The following is a 10,244-nucleotide window of genomic DNA, read 5'->3' on the forward strand; positions in this document are numbered from 1 at the left end:
GGACCTACTTTATTTCTGGCTGTTCCTCAGTCTTTTTTTTTTTTTTTTTTTTTGTTCCTCAGTCTTAAAACATGTTTGTATCAAATTGTTGTGTATTAACATCTGCCTTATAAGACATAAATAATATATGAACATGCTGGTCAGTATTAGTCAAGTATTAAGCAATCATTATGACATAATGCCTAGAATGCAGTATCTGTTCATACAGGAAATAGAAAACAATAAAATGGATCCATGCAAAAGAATACAATGTCTGTTAAGATGTTCTGTTTGGGGGCAATATGTACATAAGGAAGACACATAAGAAACAAAATATTGTAAATAAAGACATCCAGTGAGTCATACAGTGTTTACAAAACACATTCAATGCATGTCTCTCCACCTGATCTAGAAAAAGAACAGAAAATTTTGAGCTTTTAGTTTTTTTTCTAAGTGATTTGTCAAGGTGACCAGTGCTAAGAACATTAGGCCTCTATATGGCAGGTCATGTGAGTGTAGGTTTTTTATGTCTCAAAGACAGTGGCTAAAGATTGGCTCTGCTCTCCTAAGTTAGTAATTTTTAGGAGTATTGGGGTTTAGACAACTCTTGTTAGAATAAAAATAAATTCCAATATATAGTTCCTTATCAATGTGGCTTCAGATTAATATGTCTGTAATATAAAAGGATGATGATGAGGAGAGGTAAAAGAGGGGTTTATTATGTTTCCATTTTTTGATGATTGCATTCTTGCGCTTTTTAATTCCATTTGATCAGTCTCATACAAATTGGAAATTAAATTAGGTGTCTGAGCAGTTGCTGAGAGTCTAAGCAATATTTCTGTAATGCAGATCTGATTATTTGTCACAGCCACTGTAAGGTGGTTTCTGTCCTGAAGTCCTTAATGTTTAAAAAATATTAACAAAACAAAACTATTAGTCAATTGGTTGTGGTCAAAATCAATCGACGAATCAATCAGTTAATTAATCAAGATACTGTCTTCTCTAGGTTTTCTATGAAATTTTCACAGAAAAAAGTATTGTCTAAAAATGCATAAGTCAACAGCTAAAATCAATCTCAAAAGGGTTCACACTTAGATCATTTACCTTGTATATTTGTTCAGCAATTTAACTTTGCATAAAGTCTCTAAATATTTCTTGTTGACAAATGGAGATTTTAGAATGATTGTTTTCTGACACTGTGTGAGTGATATTGGAATAGTGCAAATTTATGTCCTAGAGGTGCAACATCAGAATTTAGGTGTGTCTTGGGTGAGAGGGAGTACTTTGTTCAAATTGTTTGAAGAATGTAAAGACTAGATGATACATATGGCCAACTGAAGATTATGGCAATAATCCTGCAGCAGATGGTAAACCTCTGGACTGAACTGGGGGATGAAATTTATCATAGGAGAATGAAACTAGGATACTGGAGGGAAGTAGCGAGAACAAACAGTGCAAAATCTAACAGGATTTTTTACTTAAAGAGGCAAATGGCAGAAGTAGGGATTTAGCAAGGGAACTCGTTTTGAGAAAAATGATATTAATGTGGCCATTGGTATATCCTGAGATAAGGAGAAATAAAATGAGATAGTTGGGTTCTGAGCAGAATTTTGAATTACATATATGTAGGTGCAGGCACATGTTCCCTAATTTCCAGCTAAATCTCCTCATATACTTAATTTTAAAAAGAGATAATGGTTAGACCATTAAGAAATAAAATGCTTTGTTTTTAAGGAGCAGGCATTTGTTTAAATGTTAATGATATAACTGGTATTTAGAGAAATAAATTCCAAAAGATTAGGGAAAAAAATTTAAGACTCTTTTTAGGCAAATTCTATACCTTATGACATTTATAGCTGGATCCCATTTACACTTTTGAGCTTCATTTAAAAATAACTACATGCCACATAATTCCAAATGGCCTTTCTCATCACAGTATGGTTATTTTAAAAATTCAATTTGCATTAGCATAATTCTAATTGACATTTAAACTGTCAGTCTGTACATTTCTCACAGAGTGTTAATTTTATCCAAAAATGATAGAGTATATCACCATTAAGTCAATGATTGGATATGGAAATAAATTCAATTAAATTTCAAAACAAAATACCACACAAATATCAAGATAATTAAATAAGTGTGGTAGATGTGAATTTGAGATGTCTGTTATTTCAAATGCTTTGAATAAATTAAAGTTGCATATACATATATAGGTATAGATATAAATATATAGATAGATGCACACACACATTTATGCCAGATTTTTGTCATGACAAGTCCAGTCAGTCAAATGTGCATTATACACGGACGTATCAAATCAAAATTAGTTATACGTATTCAAGCTAATTTGACATTTTCTGGTAAAAACACCCATGCTAGTTAGTCAAAATAATTTATAATTTGAATATACATGGAATCTGAGAAAATATAATATTATAGTATGAAGTATTTGGATTTAAATGTGAAGGCGGATCAATTGATTTATTAATTTTTAAATATTTTGAAATAGGAATGCATGAATTTAACAATGTAAGGCATTATCAATGCACATTTTTTCAAACAATGTGTGACTAATAAATGAGCTTTTTAATTTTAACAGACTGATAAAATAATTTAGATTATAAAATTTTGTATGTGATCCAGCTGTCTATACCTCACCACTTGTTTTGCTTTGCTTTTCAATGGATAACAAAAAAAGAAAGAAGCGAAAAGAAACAAAAAAATTGGAACAATTCTAAAAAGATGGCATCTTGATATTAATTCTTTGAGGCCTTTAACATATCAACTTTCATTCAAGATGTCTCTGGAATATACAAAGTCAGTGTAGGTAAACTGGGAATGTCTAAATCGTGAATTCTACTGAGATATGAAGAAAAAGAAAAGCTGGTTGTTTTTGTGACATAAGAGATCTGGCTTGTTCTTATATATGGAATGTGGGCTCAAATTTTTTAAGTAAGGACCTAAAAATACATTTGAGTTGTCTCAGGAAAGGGTTGTACCACCATACTTGTATGTGATAATAAGAAAGGCCTCCTGACTCTGATGTTTGAGAACAATCTGAATTTATAGATTAGATTGTTCCAGATGAAATTAGTTGGGACAGGATTCTGCATCTGCAGTAATCTGGCTAGCAGGAATAATCAACAAGTACTATCCCATTTAATGATTTTTTTCATCTAGCACCTCAAGTGAGATTAACACTTTGGGCTATAAAGGGTATATGATATCATAAAGAGAAAAAAATAAAAATAAATCAGGAATCAAAGGTTCATGACAGCACTAAACAGTCTGGAATATGTGCTTCTTACTGAAGTGAAACTAATAGACATGTCAAGAGAGTGATCAACAAAATAATGAAATTCTTCAAAGATTTAATTGATGCACACACATAAACACAAGTACACCATAAAGACTAAAGAATTTTAGAAGCAAAAACAACATTTCAAATATAAAAATTTATTAAGGAACATTGGAAATAGTAATATCTACTTTTGAAAACAATTGCTTGGAAGATGAAGAAATATATAAAATCATTGAAAATAAGATAAAAGAATGAAAATATCTAAAACAATATAAAGGAAAGACTCAGAAGATATAATGTGAATAATAAGAATTCCAGAAGAAAATGGACAGATATGTAGAAAGAGCAAAACCCATGATAGACGGAGGCCTGGCTGACTCAGTTGGTTAAGCATCTGCTTTTGGGTCAGGTCATGACCCCAGAATCCAGAGACCCTACTTTTCCCTCTCTCTCTGCCTGCCACTCCATTTGCTTTTGCTCTCTTTCTCTCTGTCAAATAAATAAATACAATCTTAAACAACAACAATAGAGAATTTCTCTGATCTGAACAAAGATCTGCCCAATGAAAGGCTCATGATAATCTGGGAAAGATATTTCTTTTAAAAAAATTAGACAAATATTCACAACATACTTAGACTCTAAGTGGAAAAGAAATTTTACAGAAAATATTACAAAGTTACAAAAATGTTACAAGTCTACTACATAAAGACAATTTGCTCTGAAACTTCCTCTTATCTAGAAATCAACATGCAGTGTCTAAGTAAAAAATCACATGTGCTAAAAGAATCTTGAAATTTACCATGTAGGCTAGTGTTTAACAGCCATGAAAAACAGGTATAAAATATTGCATGGAAAATATGTATCTTTTAATATTCAGCATACAAAAATGCTCAAAACAATAAAAGGACACAAATCTGAACAATTAAAAGATTGTTCCACTATCCTCTTTGCTCACATTGAATATAAGGGCCTTGAGTTGGTGCCCATATTATGGATCTTCTTTCTCAATTCATAGAAAAAAATAAATGTTAATAAGAAAGATATTATAAATAATTTTATTGAGTTATAATTAAGATTTCTTAAGGAATTTTTAAAAACTGACAATTCATAGAAGGATTTATCCATATGACAAATAAGCTTGTGAAATGAAAACCCAAACATCTCTAGTTCTCAAGAATGTGCAAATTAAATATTGCTTTTTATTCTCTAGACTGGGAATAATTAAACACAGTGGGAATTTCAGGGCTTGTTAAGATGGAAAATAGTGGATATTCTCATGAATTCCTGGTGGGAATGTGTTTTGCCACACTGCATTTTGTAGAACAACCAAAAAATAATTATAAACACTTGCAAGCAAGAATATAGTTGCAAGCATATCAATAGGTCTATAGTAGCAGAGTCACTTTTTATGCTTGGTACTGATGATTATGGTAACACATATTACTTGGCGCCTTCAATGGGCCAGGCCCTTTTCCTACACATTTTTATAGATGGAATAATTGAAGCAAAGATTATTTAAAAAGCATATCTAAGGTCATATAAATAGGAAGTGGGGAGATTGGTTGAAACTGTAAGCAATCTATTTCTGAAGTCTATGTTCTCAAGCACACTAGGTATTTAACATATGATTGAAAATTTGGACACAGTTTAAAAAGAATGACCTAGATCTACATTATATATTTGGAAGACTGCTCATGATTTATTTTTAAGTAAGAAAAGCAAGTTGGAAATGGGAATATTGATCTTATATTGATCTTATTTATCTTATATTGCCTGCAACAACTAGATCACTAACACAAAAACTATTTTTGGTGCACAAACTTTTTGTTTAATTAAATTGAATTAATTTGGAAACACCTACATGTTTCTGGACAAAGCATATGATGTACTTCTGATATTTTCCCAATTTTTATAGTCTGAAGGATTCTAGTTTCAATTTAGTTATATAAAAACAACTAAAGGTGAGAGCTTAGGAAAGTCTACATACAGAAGCAAATTAAGCACTGCATTAGGCTGTTGTGTCTTAGCCCATAATACTTTGAAAACAAATCAATTAAGTAATAAATCTTTCTATTATTTCAACACATCAGAAACAAAAGTTATTGTCCCCAAATATCCCTTTGTCCAAATAACTTGCATTATCAAACTGTTGATAAAACTCTTATGGTTCTGTTTAAATGACTTCTTATATATTTCCTTATATAAATGACATATAAGTAATTCCTGGCCTCAGTGAATTTTCAAATATTATTCAAATTGTATCAAATTTTTGTACTTTCAAAATAAATATGTTCCAGAAGTGGTTATATGCTGAGTACAGGTCCTGCATGTCCATATTGCAAGTAAAAAAATAAAATCCACTGGAGTGCCATAGAATGACTTTGAAGTCTACCTTTTAAAAAAACGATTCTTTGTAAATTGAACATGCTTATAGATAAAATGGAAGGGTCCATGAAATGACTTTGAATAGGAGGATGAGTTAAAGAATGACGGTGAACAATCTCTTTTATTTGCTACCAAAGAAACCTGAACAAAATTTCCTCCTAGTTTGACTTTATTTTCAATGTACTTCCAATAAATAGAACCACTTGCAGTTCCTCAACTCTGTTTTTGGTTTGCAGGCATTTGTGCTACCTGCTTCTTAACTACTCATACCTGTGTATAGCCTACTCTGATACATGGTAAAATCCTCAATATATATATATATATATATATATATATATATATATATTTTTTTTTTTTTTACATTTTCCCAGGAGTTTTCTAGTCTAGTTCTAGACCCAGGCATTGTTTTCTATTTCTGCCATGCATACAAGTATTTCTCACATCTCACACCAAATTGTAAATTATCTTTTTATTTCAGCATAATCTAAGGAATTTACAACCTGTTTGAAGACACAAAGTGGTCTGGTCATCTTATATCCTTAGCACTTTGTACAGTATTTGATGCATATGAGACACCCAGATGAAAGATGAGGGAGACAACCAGGCTTAATTTACTAAAACAGAGAGACTCCAGAAATTTTCCTTCGTATTCATCATGAGAGAATGCTGTGAGCAAAATAAACCAGCAGAGAGTCAATCACCTCCATGAAACTCTGTAATTAAGAATGTGCTTATATAACATTAGATTGAACTCTTTGGGATTATATTCTGTGCTTTATTGAAAGTCAAGTCCTTTCAATTCTATTATTTTTATTTATCTGATTTTCATACCAAAAAAGGAAAGTCATTGGAATTTAAAATATATATTTGGCATTTTTTAAAAAATCAACTTTAGTTTCAATCAATAGATACTCAAGTACTAATCCCCATAATTTAAGTAATTAGAAATGTTATAAATTTAGTGTTTGATTGACATTTTTCATCAGTAACACCTGATTTTAATTTTAAATGTTGAACTTATATAATTATTTTCTAAATATAAATAGATACCAGGTAGAATTTGTTGCCCTGCCTAGTTGTGCCGTATGTAAACTCTGTCTATAAATAAATACAAATATATGTATATATGATATATGCATCATATATTCACATACATACACTGAAGGGGAGCAGAATATGCCACCTCAAAATATGTATTTTGACATATTGTTTGTTTTAAATTATAGTTACTTGAAAAGCCAGCGCAAGAAGGACATTGACCTTCCTTGTCCCCCTGAAAGCAGGAAATATATCTCCCATGTGAAGGGTACTTTGCTTATACCAGGAGGGGAGAAGGCATTCTTAACACCAGAAAGAGAATTCAGTGCTGAGAAAGCTGAACAAACTTTGTTTCTTCCTTACTAATTTAACATCCTAAGGCCTAAATTCTTTTCTCTTGTCAATTCTTTACAGATTGATTGTTTCATTGCCTAAAAGATATAAGAGCATAAAAGCTGTCTGCTTTGGTCATTTCTTTGAGTCTCTCGCTCTCTCCTTTTTTTTTTTTTTTTTTTTAATGGAGTTCCTATCTGTATGAACTTAAATTAGTTTTTCTCCTATTAATCTGTCTCATGTCAACTTAATATTAGTCAAGCCAAGGAACCTAAAAGGGAAGAAAAGTTTTCCATTCCTATAACACCCATAATTAGTAGGCCTATTTCAACAAGGAATCTTAATATATTTTGATTGGAAAGAAACTTAAAAAAAATCATCCAATTATTTTTGTTCATCTTGAAACCTGTAAACTTTAACAATGAAATAGCATTTCAAAGGACAATTTTTAGCAACAAAATACAATGAAATATTTTTAGCAATGAACTAGCACTCCAAAGGGAAGGGATACTTTGCAAGTCAAAAATTAATCTACATTCTATATTGTATACGCTTATATTTGTCTATTATTATTTCAAATCCTTTTGCTAACAATAATCTAAGGTTGTCTACACTTTATCAATCTATCTATCCATCCATCATCTATCTATTTATATAAGATTACTTGCCACAGCCAAAAAAATAGCTTCTTACCTTTCCATTTCATTATCCAACCTCTCTTGAGAGCTCTTGAACCATTTCCCACATTTGACATGGGTGATTTTCTCTCTGGGTTAGCTTCATGGTCCCCGAATTTAGGATAACTTGCATATGACAAAGAGACATATGACACCCAGCCTTACATTTTATGATCTATGTCCCCGAATGGAAGAGTGATGTTTATGAGAACAAATCTGAAAATGTGCAGGAAAAGTACTCTATGTCTAACTCTTTATTAGAGTCCTTGTCATGAACTGACAAATTAAGAAAAAAATTAATGACAGAATGAATAAATAAATATTCATAGATGTGGCTACATGCCCTTTCTTTGGCCTGGAGATTTCTTTTTTGGACTCTGCTAGAACCAAAAGATGTAAAAATAGGAGTAGGAAATATCCCAAAAGAAGCATTTTGATTCCAAAATGTGGTAAATATGTGCAAAAATAAAGGAATACATGTAGATTAAAATATTTTTTCAAATCACCCTTAATGAAGAACATCACATACCCTAAAAGGCACCCACAAAAATTACACATTTAAATGAGCCATAAATAAACCACCAGCAGTATAGAAACAGAAATCTCAGGCTAACTCAGAAGATTTTCTCCTGTCTCTCCTCAATTTATTTTTTTTACTCTCCTGGCCCCAGGTACCACCCATTCTCTGTCATTATCCACTAGGTTTATCTTTTCTAAGTTTACTTATAAATAGAATCATCTTCTTTCCCATGTAGCTTATTTCACTCAACATAATATCTTCAGTAGTTTGTTAATATTTATTGCTGATTACACCACAGTCTGCCTATCCATTAACTTATTGATAGACTTTTGAGTCTTTTGCAGTTTGTTGCTATAAACAATTATATACAAATCTTTGTTTAAAGGTTTCTATATCTTTGAAATTAATATCTAGACATAGAATTGCTGGGTCATAGGGTAAATTTGTGCTTACACTTAAAAGAAAACAAACAAACACCATACTAATTTCCAAAGTAGTTGCATAATTTTAAATTCCCAGCAGCAATGTGAAAGAATTCCACTTGCATTACCCTTTCACCAACATTTGGAATCGTATTTATTGAAAAGAATTATCCTTTTTCCATTGAATTACTGTGTAGTTTTGAAAAATATTAATTGATCATATATATGTGAGTTTATGTGTGCACTGCCCTGTAGTTCAGTCATTTAGATATCTCTCCTTACATCAGAACCATAGAGTTGTCATCATTGTGACTTTAGAGTAAGTCTTAAGATCACAGAATGCAAATCCCCTTCATCCATTCTTGTCTTAAGAAATTATTTGGACTATTCCAAGTCCTATGAATATGTGTAGACATTTTGAATCATCTCAATGTCTACAAAAAATGTAGCCTACACAGCTTTTTGTTTGCATTGCCCTGAATTCATACATCAATCTTAAAATGATGATCAGTTTAATGTATTGAGTTCTTCATTCCAAGAGTATATCCTAGCTTCCCTTTGTTTGGGTCTTTTAAAAGTCTGTATCATTAGTATTTTATAGTTTAAATGTGTAGATTATTTTAATATTACACTATTAAACTGATTTTTTTAAATATTTTCAGATTGTAATTGTTATTTATTGCTTATGTAGAGAACTAGATATTTTTTAAATGGATCAAGTGTCCTGTGACCTGCTCGACTCCATGATTAGCTCTAGTCAGTTTTATTTTGGTTTGTTCACTTAGGATTTTCTACATGCATAATCATTTCATCAGCATTTAGAGTGTTACTGCTTTCCAATGTGGATGCTCTTTACTTATCTATCTTTACTGCACTATCTGGAACCTGAAGTATTCAGGTTGTTAACCATATGTGATGTTGAGTTTTGTCAAATGCTTATTCTGGCTACTCTTAGATTATCTTTTTCAATGTTGGTCAATAATCTTTTTTTAAGATTTTATGTATTTATTTATTCATGAGAGACACAGAGAGAGAAGCAGAGACACAGGCAGAGGGAGAAGCAGGCTCCGAGCAGGGAGCCCAATGTGGAACTCAATCCCGGGACTCCGGGATCACGCCCTGGGCTGAAGGCAGACACTCAGCTGCTGAGCCAGCCAGGTGTCCCTGATTGTCAATAATCTGATGATGATATGCTTTGGAGATTTTTACATTTTTACATTTAAGTTTTGATGATGTTTTATGATTCGGGTTATGGTTATTATTAAGGCTGGAGGTCATTGAGCTTCTTCAATGTATGGCTTCATAGTTTTTGTCCAATTTAGAAAAGTTTTAGCCATTATTTTTCCAAATGTTTACTCTTCCACTATGTCCTTTTGGGACTCGAATTACCTATATCTCATGCTACGTGGTGTGTCTCAGCAGTCAATGAGGCTGAGTTAAATAGTTTTCAGTTTTTTTTTTCTGTGTATCCATCATTTTCAATAGATTCCACTGTGTTATTTACTTTAGTCTTAATTTCTCCATTGTCTCATATGGTAGTATTTTCCATCTAACATATTTTTTTCTTTTAAATCATATTTCACTTATAG

General features: G+C 31.5%; 1 long non-coding RNA gene across 1 annotated transcript in view; it reads left to right on the plus strand.

Annotated features, from left to right (window-relative positions):
* The window catches only part of LOC144307445 (uncharacterized), a 478,537-nt gene extending 472,119 nt beyond the window's left edge, over positions 1–6,418 (plus strand). Inside the window, exon 10 of the long non-coding RNA XR_013374318.1 lies at positions 6,144–6,418. This is a non-coding gene — a long non-coding RNA (uncharacterized LOC144307445). The remainder of the gene's footprint in view (positions 1–6,143) is intronic.
* Positions 6,419–10,244: the final 3,826 nt, after the last annotated feature.

Source organism: Canis aureus, chromosome 38, assembly GCF_053574225.1.
Source record: "Canis aureus isolate CA01 chromosome 38, VMU_Caureus_v.1.0, whole genome shotgun sequence".
NCBI lineage: Eukaryota > Metazoa > Chordata > Mammalia > Carnivora > Canidae > Canis > Canis aureus.